An 18,231-nucleotide genomic window follows, 5' to 3' on the forward strand; every position below is an offset into this window, starting at 1 on the left:
TACCTGTTTCAGGTATAAAAAAAATCTTATTAATAACAGTCTTATTATTTTTGTTAACTACCAGAGTAATGGATGAGATAAGAAAAGCAAAAAACCTGAGTGAGTGTGATAATCCACAAGGAAACCTGTACTCATATGGACTGAAATGCCACTCAGCAAAAAAGAAGCAATTATTCCAAAACAGTAAAAAGACCTGCTATGCTTTCAAGGGATAAAGACCTGGATGTTGACGATGTGCTCTGTGGTCTTATGAAACTAAAATTGAAGTATTTGATTATAATGAGCCAGTGGAATTTTTTTAAGTTTGAAATTCAGACATATCCAAAAAAAATCTCTAGAAATTTCCTAAGATTAATTTAAAACTTTCTGACTTTTTCCAGCAAATGTTCAACTTTTCCAACTCAGAAATGTCCTACTTTTTTCTAGAAAATTGAAAATTGAAAATTTCTTAATTTTTTTAAGCAAATTTCAACTTTTTAAACTGAGAAATTTCCACAAAAGTTTTTCGAGAAATTTTGTGAGACTCATCTCAAAATTTACATGTTTTTCTAGAACATTTCTGAGAATTTACTCATTCTTTTCGTATCTAATACGGCCCTAATACACCATCATAGTGCTGTCTGATTTAATGTTAGACAGTGAAGAAAATATATTAAATATTTGATTAGATATCTTTGTATACAGGACGCATCGTCACAGCTAACATACCCATCATGTTTAAATCAGTTTTGGACAAACAATAGACGATCTTTGGCTAAAGCTTCTGTGTACAATGGCATTCTTTCAGTGAACTCGACACTCTTTAGGACCCAGGGCGGCCTCCGGGGGAAGTCCTCAGCCGCTGGCGGGGCAAGGCAGGCAGGCAGAGCCCAGGAACACATCCACGCACATCCACACACATACAGCCAAAGCCGAGCTCCTCTCCTACAGAGGAGAGAGCGCACAGAGGGATAAACACAGGGAGACCAGAGGAACGCGGCAGCGGCTCTCGTGTGTCTGCTTTGTGTGTGCGCGCACGCGCGCTCGCTCGCTCGGTGCTCGAGACGACTAGCGGGGCGGAACATGGAGGGGCTCGGGAAAAACGCTGGGAAGTGACCTCGAACCGAGGAGAAAATTGGGGGGAGGCAAACGGACGGAGAGAGCGAGAAGAAGGACGGACTGACAGACGGACAGCTCGGTCGGAAAGGAGGAGAGGAAGAAAGGAAGAAAGAGAGAAAGGGAGAAGTCTGACAGAGGAGAAAGAAGAGTGGGGAAGGGGTTCACCTGGAACTCGCAAGGATTTTAAGGTGACTCCATTGGGCTTTTCATGGCCGTATGTAGCTGTTCTGAAGGTGTGTGTCGCTGACATGTGCTGCATGGCTCCGCACTTGGAAGGAAAAGTGTGGTGGGTTTGCGTTGTGTGCGCGTGTGTGTGTCTGTGTGCGTGAGTGTGTGAGTGTGTGCGCAGCGTCGGTTTACATTAGCGCGAGTTAGTTGTGGAGGTTGTTTTCCCTTACACGCGTGAAGGGAAAGGGTGCCAAAGTGAGCTGGAAGTGACCACTGTAAACTGGAGTGAAGGGATCAAAAGGAGTGGCTACTTTTTAGGGAACAGCCTGATCCCATTCCAACACACACACACGCAGTCACACACTTCTCTGGTATGTTACTTTAAGTTGAGCAACAGTAAAGCAGAGTCCACTTTCACCCTCCCTTTAAAATCCCTCTCTCTTCACCATGTGTTTGCATCTAAGTGTGGACTTTTTCCTTTTTCTCCCACAAGCCAGTGCACACTTGCAGAAAAAAAACCCAGCACAGGGAAATCTTTTTTTTTTTTTTCCCTGAGAGAGGCTTGATAAGTAGTAGCAGCTCCAGTCAATGTGTGTGTGTGAGAGAGAGATACTATGTATCTGTCTGCGTGTTTCTGTGCCATATACGGCAAACGGGTTGAGAGGAGGCAGATCTGATCAGACGCACAGCAACAGAGGAGAGAGCGTGGCACAGGCTGAGCAGCAGCACACTGGATTACACACACACACACACACACACACCCAAGCTCTGGAGCCAGGAGAACAGCTGGGAGAAATGTGTGTGTGTGTATGCCCCAAAGCCTTTTCACTTTAATGCATGCGTCTGCCTTTACACGTGCAGCGCTGTTTGCTCTCATATTATCCTCCTGCCGCCATGTGAGTGTGCACGCGTCCAGCTGAGGCTGTGTAAATATGTAAGAGAAAAGGTGGTGGTGGTGGTGTGTGTGTATAGGGGGGTGTTCGGTCATCTACTCAGACAGCCTGGACGACAAGGAGCTGGAATGCAGACAACAAGGTGGATGGAAAGAGAGGATGATTGAGATTTTTAGGATAGAAGAGGAAGGGAGGAAAAAAGAAAAAAGAGGAGGCGGGAGGAGAGATGCTCTCTCCAGGAGTGCTCAGAGTGTTGCTCATTCATAATTCACCTCTATGGCAAACGTTCATTCACATATTGACCCCCCATGGCTGCGCTCACCGTCTTCCCTGTCTCTCAATGGACGCCCCCCTATGGTGAAGTGTTCAGTTAGCCCTTCTTTATCCTTTATCACTTTCTCAGACAGACACCTCCATTTCTTTTTATTATTATTTTTTTTTTTACTTTGTTCGGCCGTTCCGGTTGTTCGACGCCAGCAGTTTTCCAGCGAGAGCTTCTTGTGTGAAATTGAATCGTGTAAATTGAATATTGAACTCAGACTCCACCCCTACACACAGATAATTGGTTTGGATGGATCAGTGGGTTAGTGCTCTCAGTACAGCTGTTTGACTGATTCCCTGAACCCCGGCTCAAACAGTCCATAATGGATCCATAATTCATGTGTGAATGAATTGAATCGTCTGTGTTTTGAATATGAGCGTCGAGACGGTTTCCTCGGACCGCCGGCTCATGGTTTATTCAGCGTAAACGTCCCAGAATGGCTGTGTTTTTTTCTTCTTTTAATTTGTTTTGTTTTTTAATATTTCTTGTTGTGCTACTGGGGGCCTGCCTGGGAGCTGCACTCTCATCACCCACCGCTGAGATTTGGTCAGCTGTGGCTGCCGGCCATATGGCGGTTGAGTCTAAAACGCAATGTCAGGTGAAAGCGTGCAGCCGGGGCCATGGTACATTTAGTTCTGAAAGGTAAACGTTCCACTAAACATTACCTTATCAGCAAAACTGATAAAAATATCCTGACCTCTTAAGTTGTTGGGGGATGATGGAGTGTATTTACTCGGTGAAAAGAGGACAACGTGCGTTGTGCGTCTCGCTTGGCAAGGCGGCATTTGTTACAAGCCGGTCCTATTTTTACGGAGCAGCAGGCAGGTCGGGAGCACTGAGAAGGTACATGTATATTTGGGTATACTTCCAGACAAAAGCAGTAGTTTAGTTCATTTGAATTGATTTATACTCACAGTAGTAGCGATCATTTTAAGTGGGTTTATTTGGCCGTAACTCTGTACTAGAGATGCATCAATCAGATTTTTGGCCGATTTCTAGTTGTCAATTTTTATGAAGTTTTAACATGCCAATATCAATTTGAACTCTCTTTAATTTCAATAATGACTGCATTCAAAATACATTTTCTAACCTTTCTTATAGGAGTATGTCATTATAATTTATATCATCAGAGAAGGCGACTTTACCGCATCAGAGGAGTTGTTTGAAAACACAATTTTACAGATATAAAATAAAAAAATAGCTATTTTTAACGTGATTTGAAAATTCTAGTATATTTCTATGAAGCCAGCACTGGCATATGCTCATTTATTACATCTGTCTTAACAACCTCAATGTGACCAATTGCTTTGGGGTAATTTATGATTTTAAGGAAATGTTGGAAACATTGCCAATATTCCTAAGTATTGTCTTGTATCACGTGCTCGGTTGACAAAAGCTCTCGGCTGGTACATTACAGCCGACTTAACAGTAATGGATTCCAGTTGCCACTAAAACTGTCAAATTCAACGACTATATTGCCAGGACGTTTTAAAGCCAAGAGACTCATTGCCCACCTCAACCATTGTTGTCTTCTTAAGAGGGAGGATGACTTTTGAATTTGTTCTTTGTTTATAAAATTGATAGTTTATCACACATTGTTTTGTTAGTCCACATAAACCCAAACAAAAAAATGATTCTGTTGCGGTTGCTGTTTGGAGGGTTACCTAACAAACTTCAAACCTGGTTCTACAACTTTGGCCAGTCAGATTTTTGTTTACTTCTATGGAAAAGACCGAAGAGTAGGCTTTAATATTCAGAATGTCGATCAATGACTAATTGAATTTGTCCCGAATGCACTACATTGTGGTAGAATATTTTTCCAATAATCAGGAATTAGATGATCAAGACTGCATGATTAAGAAAACACGTGACTGTTTTCCTCACCCTTCTTTCTCCTGTATACTTTTTTTTTGCATGAGCATTTCATTCTCTAAACTCTATACCAAGGTGTTGGCATAAAGGCTTCACTAGCCTGCTCCACCTTTCTTTTGTGTTGGCTTTGCAATGGTACAGACACGCTCTCTGTTAACTGATGTTCATCATGCAGAAACCTCGCCGTGTATCTTTGGTGGACATGCAGGAAAGATGTATCCGACTGATTTGGAAACGTCAAATTCGACCACTGGCCTTCAGATGTTGCATTTAGTTCCGCATATTTTCCAGACACACAGATTCAACACATGCCAGTAGTAAGAGTGTGGCACTTCTGTCTCAGCAAAGTAGGTCACTTCCACTGACAACGATATAATTTCCACTGAATCAAAGAGCTCAAAAAAGGTTATTTCTAATGAAGTAAACCGACTGTTGGTTAGCTTTACCGACTTAACCTGGTTTAGGTTGGCTTATGGTCCCAGAAATCTGCTATATACCTAGAATACATAAATAATTGAGCGTTTTTATATTGCTTAAGGGATTTTCCTTATTAAAATTGCAAAAATATATATATATTTTGTTACATTGCAACCAAAACTTTATAGAATGTTGCACTTTAAAAGGTTCTGTATTATGTAAAATTAACTTTTTTTTTAGCCTTTCATCATTTTATTATGTTACTCTCTCATCAGAAACATACCTGCAGTGTTGCTTTGATTCTTTCAAGCATCTTTGAGAAATCCTTTAATATCCATTGCAACCATTCAGCTGTGCAAAACATCTGGGTGGACTTAGCTCCGCCTTCAAGGATGAAACTCCTGCTCTGAGCTGCAGTTTCCGAACTTCCACCTCACAGAGCAGCCCGTCCCCTTCGAATTGCCCACTCAGCTCCTTCAGACTAGCCAGCAGCAATTAGCAAGCACCTGGTGGAACTGCACATCTGCTTAGATCATCAGTGAAATGCTGGTAAAAATGTGATGTGATGACTTCCCGAGAGCAGAGTTTCAGAAAGAGCCGGAGCTTCTTAATGAGACAGAGGCCCAATTCCAAAGGCGTTATTACAAGGTGAAGTTTCTTTAAGTCATTTTTATAACAACCGAAGGTAACATAGTTTCTCGATCGTGCTATAAAATGGCACTGTGTGGCTGGAAAACATAACTCCGCTCGTTTAATTAGGTGAATCAGAACGCTAACGCTGCACACTGACAGCCTAACTGGCTATTGCTGAGTTTTTGAACATTTAAAAATGCTCTCCTTGGATCCTAATAGGAGGTTGTAAATGCAACATTCAAGAAGCCTTTCCAAGCCAATAAACGGCTTGTCAAATTCAGCACGCTTCTCCTCAGCGCCGCCAAGTATTTGCTTTGCGTGTGTGCTGAGAAGAAGCCTCCTGTTTGTACACACCTCCTGACCAGTACACTGCAAACAAACAAGCAAAAGAGGCGAGCAGGAGGAAGAAGGTCAGATAAATATAAACTGGGAAGTAGAGCTTATGATATAGTTTCGTTGGATCTCACAGAACGGTTCATGCTGGTGTCATTGGAGCTCGCAGCTTTTTTTTTTTTTTAGCTCTTTAAAAGATTAGCAAGTAACTGGCTAATTATTGTGCTAATGTTCATCTTCTATCGTCTGTACTTTATATCAAGGTGTTAAAGTTGAGAACTAAAAGCTAATTCTTCCCAAAGGTAGCAGTGACCAGAACTATTTGGCATCAGCCGAGAGGAAGCTGGGTTTAATGGAATGCTTTTCATCTGCAAGAATCCTCAGAGGCATGTAGGACGGAGTCAGGGTTCATAGCACTGCAGCCAAAGCCAACCTGAAGGGAAAAAAAAAGTCAGCTTTATCTGGGCTGCTGTTCACATCAACCTGAGCACAGCAGGAAGACTGTGTTACAGCCAGGGAAAGAAAGACAGACATTTCTTTATCGCCGCGCATTGAGTTGGTGGTAAAAAGGTCGGTGTGCGTCTAAATATAGCGGATATAGCGGTTAGGAAGGAAACCTTGTGGCCTAAAATTCAGCTTTCAGAATCGTGGGGGGATTTCCCTCATGATTCTGGTTTACATGGGGAGGAATTTATCCGTGCATAGGCAAATGTGGGACGTATGAAAAGTCTGAATTTTACCTGCTACCTGTTTAGTCTGAAGGGTTTTGTTAACAGAATGCATTAATGCAGCTTGCAGCGGCTCTGTTTTTTCACCAGGTGGTTCTGTTTATGTATCCATCCATCATTGGCGTAGTACAAAATAGGCAACATAGCTATTGTGTTGGTTTGTCTGTTAGTTGCTGTCTTATGGCAATCTTTTTTAACTAGTCAGTAATTAGTCTTGGAACTGGGGTTACCACAATCTGTTTTCTCACTCTTAGATTCATCAGTTATTATAAATGATGATTTTTCCCACCAAACAACATTCTCTACTCAATTAAATGTGATTAAAATGGGTAAAGTAAAGGTAATTTGCACTAATTCACAACACACAAGCGGTTTAACAGTCATTCTTCTGGGAAAAGTGGGACAAAGTAGCTCAAGGACAATTTGCCCAACCTCAGAATGCCTTTAGCAGCTTCAGCAAAAAAGTAAAGTGGGAAGTGTGTGTTTATATTGGTATGGTTTTTTTCTTGTTTGTTTTTTGTCGGGTTCTTCAGCAGCCACTGGGTCCATTTCTTCAGCTGTTGAACTATTCAGACTTTACAGTCTCCTAACTACAGAAATACTTTCACACTTCAGATCACTTTGACCTTTTATAGCTCTGAGAACCCGAGTGGGTCAGACGCTCCATCCTCCATGTTTGTTTGGAAACGTTGACATAGACGGAGACGGTGGATGACTGGAGCCAAACTCTGCTGACTTAAAGGAGCAGAGACGCACAAAACACACAAAGCACACTCATACGCACACAGTATTACAACTGCAGGGAGGGGACGCTCTAAACCAGTGGTGTCCAAACTTTCTGCTACATTGGCCATAATTCTCTTTTTAAAGTACATCTGCTCCACAACTAAAACATTTTGTTTCCCATTTAAAAGCACATAAAATAATTTTGTGAAAGAAAAAAAGCTATATTTTACTGTAATAATGTAATTGATTTCATGTTAAAGGGGAATTGTAAACCAACATACATCAAAAACATAAAAAGGGTCTTACCTTTTTAAATAAAAAAAGGAGAGGAAAAAGGAGAGGAAAGAATCTAATTGGAGTCAAACATTTAGTGTTGTACCAAACAAATTCAATTTTAGTTTGTTAGAGGACAAAGATACCCTAAGACAATTACAAAAATTATATCCAATGTGCAGGCAAGTCACATTTCAACCATTTTTGAGTGAAGCTTGGGGGGCCATGTAAAACCGTCTCGAGGGCCAACGTTTGGACGTCCCAGCTCTGCACATCAACCCTCAGGAAAACTGTTGCTTGCAACTTTTTAGAGATGCAAAACGTAGAAGCTAAAAAAAGCAAAACAAAATGCTGTGTCAGCCTAAAGTCTTGATGTGAACTGTTTATTGCAGTTGATTATTATTAGATTCAATTACATCAATGAATCATGGCAGATGTACAGGGAATTTGTTTATTTTATGAGCTGTGATTCAGCTGTTTGTGTAGCTTCGTCCACTACTTTTAGCTGTTCTGTCAGTTTGTATTTTACTATGTTGCAGACATGCAATATAATGTGGTGTAGTAATATCACTTAGTTTATCGTACTACCCAAAAGTCATCTACTCCAGCAACATAAGACTGTTGACAAAATTGCAAGCATCTTCGGCTTTAGTTTCTCCAGGAGCAGCAAAAGAATAAACACTTTTTTTTCAAGGCCCTGTTTGTAAGACTAGTTTAAGCTTTACTGTTATGCTCTTAATTGCACTGAACAAATTAAAGTTGTTTTTACCTGTTTGACAAAGCTTGTGAGGCTGCTGGTGTATTTAAGTGTGCTATAGCAGTGCAGAGTTGTAAAATAAGTTTGTAGCGCAGTACATTGATGTCTTTGTTTAAAAAAAAATGTTGCAAGTCAATTCAGCGCTGCTGTTATGTATCGAATCGGTATCAGCACATGCTAAACTTCAGGTATCAGTATCGGAAGTGATAAAGGTGGATCGGTACATCCTCCATTGTCTTCAATTGGCTGTTGTTCTGCGTTGAAGGGATGCTACTCGGTTAGCACCGCTCCGTCGTGTCCTTCGTGTTACACAAGTGCACAAGCGTAAGCCCGCAATGACACATGCACACAGTTTCAGCCTCATGCAGAAAAAGACGTCAGCAGGAACAAAAATAGAGCTTATAAATGGGGGGGGAAAAAAAAGTGCTTTATGTTTTGCGAGGACTGATGTCATGTTTGGTCTAAATCCACGGCCGACGAATTAGGGGGCAGCTGCGGCGAGTATCTGCCTGCGCTGCGTTAGCTCACTTATCTGCTGTCTCTTTTGGCGCTTTCAGAGACACGCAGTTCAAGGAGTTGCACTTTGGATGTGTATGCTTTTGTGTGTGTGTGTATGTGGGTCTCTGTCGGCTTGTTTGTGTGTTTTCAGCGGTGGAGGCATGCACACTGTGACGCTGCTCCGGTTGCCACGCAACTCAGGAACGTGGGTGGAAGGATTTCCTGTCCTTAGGAAGCTGTGTTTATAAGGAGGAGGGAGTGAGAGTGAGAGCGAGCGTGTGTGTCTGTGTGTTTAGATTTCAGTTTGCATTTCAGCTAAATATGCTCGAGTGCTTGTGTGAATTTAATGCGTTCTCTGCCTGAAGTAAAAGTGTTACAGAAAGTCATCAAAGACACACACACACGGCATCCGCATAGAGATGGGGCTAAAAAGGCCTTTTCTTGTCCGTTTTGAGTTGCATAACTGCTGTTTGCAGAGCTTTGTCTCTATACGCCCCCCTCCCCATCACCACCGCCCACGCCCTCGCATCCACCCATGATGTCATCAGCACGACACATTTCATGTCTCCTCTCGCACACGAGGCTGCAGTTCTGTCTCTCTGTCCTTCACGCAGTCACAGACGCACGCAGCAGCTGGCCTGTCCTGCAGCCGTTGGACCCCCTCTGATTACGTAATTGACACTGAGTGAATGGGATGACGTCAGCTTGGCTCTCGATGACTCTCCCTTTCTCTCTGGCTGGCTGCGGTGATGTCATGACTGGATGCAGCCAAAGACATTGAGAGTGTGTGTTGGCATGCAGAGTCGCATGGGGAGAACACAAGTCCCTTTAGAAATTATTTTTATATGATAAAAAATGGCTCAAATCCTCCTTCTCTTTTCTTTTGCCTGGAAGAGAAATAATTCCCCAACTGTTAGACGTTGTGTTCATGCTTAGACCTTTTGTATGTTTAGATGGTGGCTTGATGAAATTATATCTTGAACTCTTTTACATTTTGCCATGCTGCAACCAAAAGTCTCTAATATGTCTTCTTGGGATTTTAAGTGATGGAACAAAACAGAGTAGTGCATCATTGTGAAGTGGAAGGGAAATGATCCATGATATAATAAATCTAAATAGTAAAAAAATGGCAATTTGTATGCAATGGAATCCCTGTATAAATGTAGATGTTCTATTAAGAGGTTTATTATGCTACCGAGTGGTGCAGTATGGCATGAGTCGGTCTGTTTCCCTTATAAAACTCCTCCATACAACCAACCTTTGTTGTACCATTCCTGTCCAGTTAGGGTGGAACTAGTGGAGCTGCACACCACAGTCCATTTATTGGGACACAGAAAACGCGAGACATACTAGTGCATCATGTTTGTCATTGCACTAGTATCACACTACGCTAGGCGGTTGAGTTTATCCCCACTTGCCTGGTGAAGTTCCTACTGGCAGTGGAAAAGCTCTCTCAATTGTCCCAAACCATAAAATAGTGTACCAAACTTTGCCAACCTCTTCTGTGTTGGCACTGGAGAATGTTAGGCAACAAACAGCATCCTTAAGACCAAGGAACACAGCGGACAAGTCCGTTTATGAAGCAGGGATAAGAAATAAACCAGATCCAGAACTTACGTGACTAAGATCAGTGCAAATTCACGTAAAAATGGCAAAGTCAAACGTAGACTTAAATCTAAGTGAGAATCTGTGGGAAGGTTTAAAGTTGCTGTTCTAAGATGCTCTTCATCCACTCTGACTGAGCTTGAGACATCTTAAAAGAAGAACGAACTTCGGTTTTTTGACAATATATTTAAAAATCGTGTATAATTTTTCCTCTACTTCATAATTGCCCATGCCTATACTTTATGTTGTTCTATCAGTTAAAATCCCAGTGAAAAATATTGACTTTTGTGACTGTAACGTCACAAAAAATCCTAAGAGGGCATGACTGTTTTCACAAGACGCTGTAGGACACATGGGAAATTTAGACAGATTCCTTTGTTGACATGGTGTTACTGCAGGCTCCTGAGACTTCTGCTTGAAACGGGCTCACCAACGCTACGTAGCTTGAAGCTCCATCACCTTATTGCCCTTCTTCTGCAACTGTCCTGACCTTTTCTGCCCTCCTCATCCTGGGACTTGGCAACAATCAAATGTGGGAAGTGAATGAAATTGGAAGAAGAGATGATGCAGGGCTGTCTCCACAGATGTGGTACACAGCAGTTCCCTATTTTAGCTAAAGTACACATCGTCATGGAGAAGAAAAAGAAGCGATTTAAGTCATTGGGGTCTTTTTTTTTATTGTTCAGGAGGGAAAAAAAAGCTGTATCTGGTTTTAGCTCAATGTTTGGGCAATGGCTTTTCGAGACATCTCTATTTGTGTGTTGGGTAGAACAGGCTGCCTGTTGTGGTCTCGCAACTGTTGTGGTTGAAGCTCTGAACATCTGCCATCTCACACTGGATGGGAGGACTGGGAGCTTTTAACAGACCTCAACACACACCCACACACACGCTCTAATACACTTTGCTTTTCTTTTGTCCTCTCCTTCCAGCCCCAAAAGTCCGTGGGGGAAATCGCACAATGCGGTGACTTGCAGGTCAGATCAAAAGGCGCACGTGCATTCATACGGACGCAAAATCAGCAGATTTAGCCTAATAAACTGATTAGCACTAGCTCATTGTGCGTAAGGCCAAAGCACAAACAAAGCACTGCACATTCCACTGACCAAACAACAGCTTAACGCTAAACAGGGTTGTTTAAATAGTGCTTCACAAACACAAAGCAACACGAACATGGAGGCTGCACCCGCCTTTTAGATCAAAACGGATCAAAAGGCTACCGACTGCTGTATTAATTATATACATGTGCACAAGATACGGATTCACATGTGGCCTCCCCTTGCTCCAAAAGGAGTCCTAGGGCCTTAGTCAGCGTCTGTGTGTCCGTGCGTGGGCCTGTTCCCTGGCACTGTGAGGGGAAAAAATACCTTCCCATATGATGTAAACACCAAAGTCCCTGTTTGTGTATGAGACCGTGCGCCTGTGTGTCTGTGTGTTTCTCTGTGCTCTCATAAGCTTCTGCTTCCTGAGTGTGTGTGTGCGTGTGTGTACCCGCGCGTTTGTGACTGGCATGCTCGGAGATAGGATTCGCTGTCTTTGACAGTTTTCCAAATTATTTCCCAACACTGTGCAGTTTCTTTTTAAAGATAAGTTCCTCTGCCATCTCTGCTTTGTTCTGTGGCGGAAAGCAAATGCGGCGTTGTCAGAGGCGGCTGACGTGTGACTGCGCCGACTAAAGGGAGGGCGGTCAAGTCAAAACTTGGGCCACCCGTTTGAGTTTAACCTGTAGGATTGTTGGGTTTTGAGTGTTTAAAGTTGCACCCAGGACAAGCCACAGTTGGCAGTATTTGTAAGATCTTTGAAATTAAACAAGAGTTCCTTGACGTTTTGCTAGAAACAGAAAGGATCAGGTCAACGCCTCAAGATCCTTTCTCAACTCATGACTTTCAAAATGAGCTGCAGTCACTACAGTTGGTGCACCAGCTGTGTTGGGATCTGCAAATGGCCTTGTAGGGCTGTGTAAAGCTGATGATCGATTGCAGGGATTTTTGACATTCCACTGCATCATTCATCAAGAAGACCTTGTATCTAAGAAGCTAAATAGGGCTTGAAACTGTGAATTGTATCCTTCCGTATGCTTTAGCTGCGTTTCCATTAACTTTACAAATGCGCAATTTGACATTTTTAAATAAATTTGCTTAACAGAAACTCATTAATTTTGAGAGAAAAAAAAACAATAGAAAGTTTTGGTGCTAGGATGAGGTGGGGTTTTTTTGGACTGTATCGAAATTGGTGTATTTCGCAAAGCTGTAATGGAAACGCTACACGAGTCATGATCAACAAGATGTTACTACTGGGGGAAATGACAAAGAAGACGACAAGAAATGGCGTGAGGATGATGGTGCTGCATGTTTTTTTACGACTTATCGTGTGAACTAGCTTATTCACGTAATTTTTATTTAATGCACCTTGTTTTTAATGGAAGCACGGCAATTCCAACGTTTGTGACCCCTGGTGTAATAAAAATTTGGTGCTTCTGCTCTTTGACTCTCAGTTGAAGAAGACTGGACTTTATCTGTGGTTTTGAGAGAAGAAACCACAGAGTTTTGGAAAACTGTGCCCCCAGACACTCTCCATTGTATTACAGACTACACTCAAGCTAATGTCAATGTTTGCACTGACCATATGCCTGTGAATCCATTTGCTCAACAGGTGAAAAACAAATGTTGCTCTGTTGTTACCAACATGTGTGAAAGGATTTGCTTTGAGTAGCCACAGCAGAGCACAGGTCAAGCCCAGAGATGATTCTGGAAAACAAAGACACTCAGGTGTCCCACTAATTCTTTGTGACGACAATAAGAAAAAGGACAATTTGAGTAAACGGTAACCATTGACGTTGTGCGACTCTTTGCGGTGATGATGGGTTTAATTTGGCTGTTTTTGATTAACTGGTTTGCCGCAACCGAACTAGAACATTAAGTTGGATTTGATGTTCTTCCAGGAATCAGTTTCTGACTTCAGAGCTAAAAGATGGCAAACAACCAGGACTTTTTCCTTAGGATGCTGTTGTGTTCTTCAGTTTCTACTGGCTGGTGGGATGGTACCACTAAAAGTGCCACTACGTTGGTTTGAGAACGTAGTGGCACTAAATAGACCTGTTATTACTTAACAGGTCTGCTCTTTTTACCGTGACTCTATGGTCAAGTCAGATTTCCAAGAATATTTGAACCCTTCCTCTATAAACAAGAAAAATAACTTTTCCCCTAAAGTTAACAAGAAAAGTTTTACTAAGATACAATGGGAAAACTCAAATTTAAAGTCAAATTTCTCAATATATTTCTAATTGAGAGGGAGCGAGGAAAAAGTTGACAGATGAACCAGAGCTGATTTTTTAAAATTGTTTGATAGAGACATGAATAAAGTAAAAAAAAGTAAGTTACATGAAAATAAGATTAGTTTTTAATTGTCCAGTCGATAACGGAGAACCTTTGAAGATTGTTGGGGATCTGAGCCTCATCAAAAATGTTAATATTTGTAAAAATATGAATGATTCTTTTTTAATTTTACCTTGTTTAGTTTTATCAGTACCACTAACTATCTAAACCTTAAACAAGGCATTCCAGAGGGAAGCTAAATCCTAATTAATTTCATGCTTTTTCTTTTCTAGCTCTTCGTCATGAGCCACAACAAAGTTTGTATTCTAATGGTTTTGTTTTTTCATAATGCAGATACATTTTTACCATTTTGGTCTGATTTACCTTTGAGACTAGCAGAGCAGGTTTGCAATTTTAATTTGCAGCAAAATTTAATTTCTGCAGAAACTCATAACACACCTATTCACTGCTTTTATTTTGAAGTGTTACTCTGACAAAAGAAAAAAGCTATAAAACACCAAACACTCTTTTTACTTGGTTTTTAATATCAAAATTCTAAAAAAAATAAATAAATAAAAATGATTATGGAGTTTCACTTATACAAGCTCAATGCTTACACTGGCTTCCTGGTGTAGCATTGTTTATGATCAGTTTGAGTTTTGATGGCTGTTGGAAGGACTGAAACAATTAATCAGATTAATCGTAATGAATCGATGATTGAAATAATCGTCAACAAATTTAGAAATCGATTAACTCTTAATTTTTTGAGCCAAGACTCAAAAGAGGTCATGTGCTGTAAAAAAACAAAATATTCAAGACAGTATTAAGCCAGAACTGTAGAAAAATATATAAATTTTGAGTTTAAGATTATAAAAACCCTCTTTGTCTATAAACATGTGCTACCCAAAATGTCGTAAGTGGCATAGTTTTAGGTTCATTCAATACAAATTCTGTAAAAACAACAACAAATCTTCCTGTTAGGCACCTTTTGCTATCCAATTATCAATTTATCAGTAAATAAATAAAAAGATCAGCCTGAAGCGTTTCACATGTTGATATCAGTATTTTTTAGCTGCAGATGCATCCTTTGCTATAAATGACTAAGCGAACACTAAAAGAACGCTATGTTATTACATTTTAGGGGATAAAATGTTTATTTTCTCATTTAAAGAATAAATTAAATCATTTATCTAATTCCATCTTTTAATGTATTTCTAGTATTGTATTGTAACGGCTTATGTGGTTAAATGAAAAATCTGCAGAATGTGGCAGATTTTTGTCTGATTAATTGTCAGAATAAATGATAGATTAATAGATTACTAAAACAATCATTAATTGCAGTTGGGGTCTTTCTCTGGTCCAATTAGTTGGACACATAGTTGTTTGAATTTGTGCTCTTGATATCTGCATTTACCTCTAAAAAACTGTCCAGCTACCTGCTGTATCTAGACATTTTTTTATTTTGCAAAGTGACTTTTATGTTGCCATGTTTGTATTTTGCATTAGTATTTTTGTGATTCATGGGAAAGCCTTAAGCCACAGACTTCCTCTCCAATGTTGCCAGGGGCAAATGTATAATAATAACAAAACATTTTGAGGGGAAAATGCGACTGAAAAGAGGAACGTGATCTTCCTTGTCTTTCGCCATCCACCAACTGCAGAGTAAAAAGCGTGAATGTTCCTACGGCCGAGTGCTTTGATTTCACCGCCGAGTGCCAAAGATGGAGCTTTAACTGCGGCCCGTCAAGAAGCGCCGCCATATTCAGCATGTTTCTGCTCCAACAGTGAACGCCAGGTGCAAAACAATCATCAGCTGTCAACACATTCATCACAACCGCATTCAGTTCTGGTCAGGGGCCACACAGGAGCTCGCGCTGGAAACGATATGTGTCATGTGTTCGTTGCTGGGCAACTTTGTCTCAATACCCCGCCGCCTCCCCTTCCGCCCCTCACGACCTTGCGACCCTGCCAAGTCTGGCGTTACCACCGCCCCCCCCCCCTCCTCGCCGTGCTAACACTTGTATGTGGCTGTGTGTTATCTGAGACGATGGCGCGACCGCTGCGTGGCAACTGGGAACAGCTGTGATTTCGCTGAGATTCAGGCAAGTGTGTACACACACACGCACACATTTTTTATTTTTTATGTTTTTAGCGCGCGCATGTTCACGAGACGCTTGCCGTCACTTTTCATCTGCGCGCGGCAGCCGCTACAACATAATACGGAACGCAGAAACCTCTGCGTCGCGAGAGACTCAATCATCCACGTCGTCAGCTACCCCACTCAAAGCGCGCGCGCACCCTCAACCGTGTTGTCAAATTGCAGCCAAAAATAGCCGAGTCGAGGGAGCGACGGGGAGCAGTCATTTCCCTGAAGATCCATTCATGTAAAATACTGTTATTCAAACCTCCCTCCCCCTTTGTTCAATAGTCTTATTCATCTCTTTTGACTGGAAAACCAAACAGAGCCCCCGTCTTTTGCTTGCCAGCGCGAGACATTGTGCATGTGCGCGCGCTTCCTTGTGTACCTGCTCCGCTCTTCTCCATAAGTGGAATGCCCTTGGCCCGTATGACCTGCGTGCTCCTTACTGAGCCCTCCGCCGAGCGCCCCCCGGGGCTTTGCTCCGGAGCGGCCGCTCGAGCCAATAAGGAGCTCTGGCTGGCAAGTGACATCATTTAGCGGGGGATCTTTAGGGCTGGCCCCCTCGAGGTGATTCGTTGCAGTGAGAGGGTGCTCTTATTGTTATTAAGATTGAGTGTTATATGAAGGGCTATCAGAGGAGAGCCCCCTTAATGAAAGTGGAGCACGGAGAGCAGAGGCAGCAGCAGCGGTGGCAGAAGCTCTGCAGGGAAAAACTGTGTGAAGGGGAAGAGCTAGAGCTGGAAGAGGAGGAAGACTGAGGACGGGAGGGGAGGAAGGAGAGTTTAAGGTGGAAGAGGACAGGCCAAGAAGAAAGAGAGCAAGGGGGTTGGTGTGGTGGAGGGGAGCGGGGGCTGAATATTTAACAGCTGTGTCCAGACTTGCTGACTCCGGGTGTTCATGCTCTGAATGTAGCATGAGATGCAGGCAGTGGATACAGGAAACTGCTGCTAAAATATATATATATAAAAAGAAAAGGCAAAAGTGCAAGACCTAGAGGAAGAGAGATCAAGAGCATGTGTGCGTAAATGCATGCAAATTTTCCAGGTTTTTGTCCTTTTGTTCTTCTATTCATGTGTGGGTGCATCTAGGAATGTGCGCTCAAGTTTTGCCCAGCATTCAGTAGAACAGTGGAACGCCCTACCTCTGAGGAAAATTCCACCCTTAGCTGCTCCTATGTTATTGTTGTAAATCATCAGTTTGGGATCTCCAGCATCTCCTCTCTCCTTTTTGCGAACATGTAGTTGTTTACTTTCCTTGTCGCATCTGTAGTCTTTTAACTTCCCTTTACACTATTAGTTAAAAGTTCTACTTCACTTCCCAGAATGCCTGCTTGGTTGATGTACTGTCTGTGATCATGTCAGCCACAACATGCTAGTTTTAAAATATCAATAAACTTCTGTGTGCTTGGCTTGCAAAATTGTATTGTTGACCATGCACACAAATTTCTGTTATGTGAAATAATATAATGTACTCTCCTGAAGGTGATAATGCACATAAAAGACTGTTTTAGTTGCTGCAGCTTTCTGTTTGTCTGAGTTACTTAACTTCCTGGGCACTCTGGGCTCCCAAGACCGGCTGCCTGTGTAGGTAAAGAAAGCAGCTGAAAGTCTAGTCATTAAATTTTTCAATGTTCAAATCCAAGCACAACGCTTATGAAGCCGGAGATCATTTCCTCTCATTTTAGTTCTACGTGGAACCATGGTAAATGATGTTGGAAGGCAAATTATTGATGAATCAAGTAAACATGCTCATGTTAGCTTAGCATTTCCACTAACATAAGTTTGAATGTGTTTAAGTCTTTAAAAACAAAAGGTTGTCCTGAAGAAATTACTCTTGGGGTAAATATTTCACAGTGTCATGAAAAATGGTACAGGCAAATCAATTAATTGCATGATAAACAAACTCAGTGATTTCCATGTGAATTATTTATTGTTTTTCTCTTTTTTGCTCTCTTTCCACCAAAAATTGGATTACAGAAGTCCTCAATGTGGTGCTTTCAGCTCATCTAGTCTTTGTTTTTAAGGACTGATTTGCTTAGAGTGACTTTATTATTCATTTTATTTCTGTTATTTATTTATTATGTATATTTAAATGTCTTCCAGTTCCAGTGTTGAATGCTCATTAGAATTTAATGTTTATTGATCTTGGATTATTTGTATGCCATTACCATTACAGAATTTGAAAATGGTCTCAAACAACAACATTATCATTTATCGCAATAACTTTTGTGGACAACTTATCGTCCAGCAAAATATGTTATCGTGACAGGCTGTGTCCCTCCTGAGTGAGTCAGGAGGGCCACAGGAACAATGCTAATGTAGATAATGTAACAGTAATGGTTATGAAATGCAGCTGTTGATGTCCAGTTCATTGTATTACGTGGGATTGGACTGGCTAAAGAAAATCCTGAATACTTTAAGACAATTATATCATCAATTTATTTTCCTACGACTCCTC

The 18,231-nt window shown here is 41.5% G+C and overlaps 1 protein-coding gene across 1 annotated transcript in view; it reads left to right on the plus strand.

Moving 5' to 3' along the window:
• Nucleotides 1-850: 850 nt before the first annotated feature.
• Nucleotides 851-18,231, plus strand: part of ches1 (checkpoint suppressor 1) — a 90,923-nt gene continuing 73,542 nt past the window's right edge. The window contains exon 1 of the mRNA XM_015048033.1: nucleotides 851-1,286. The gene's annotated coding sequence lies outside the window, so the exon portion shown is untranslated. The remainder of the gene's footprint in view (nucleotides 1,287-18,231) is intronic.

The sequence above is a fragment of the Poecilia latipinna genome, unplaced genomic scaffold (assembly GCF_001443285.1).
Source record: "Poecilia latipinna isolate Pla-1442-1.1 unplaced genomic scaffold, P_latipinna-1.0 Scaffold857, whole genome shotgun sequence".
In the NCBI taxonomy this organism is placed as follows: domain Eukaryota; kingdom Metazoa; phylum Chordata; class Actinopteri; order Cyprinodontiformes; family Poeciliidae; genus Poecilia; species Poecilia latipinna.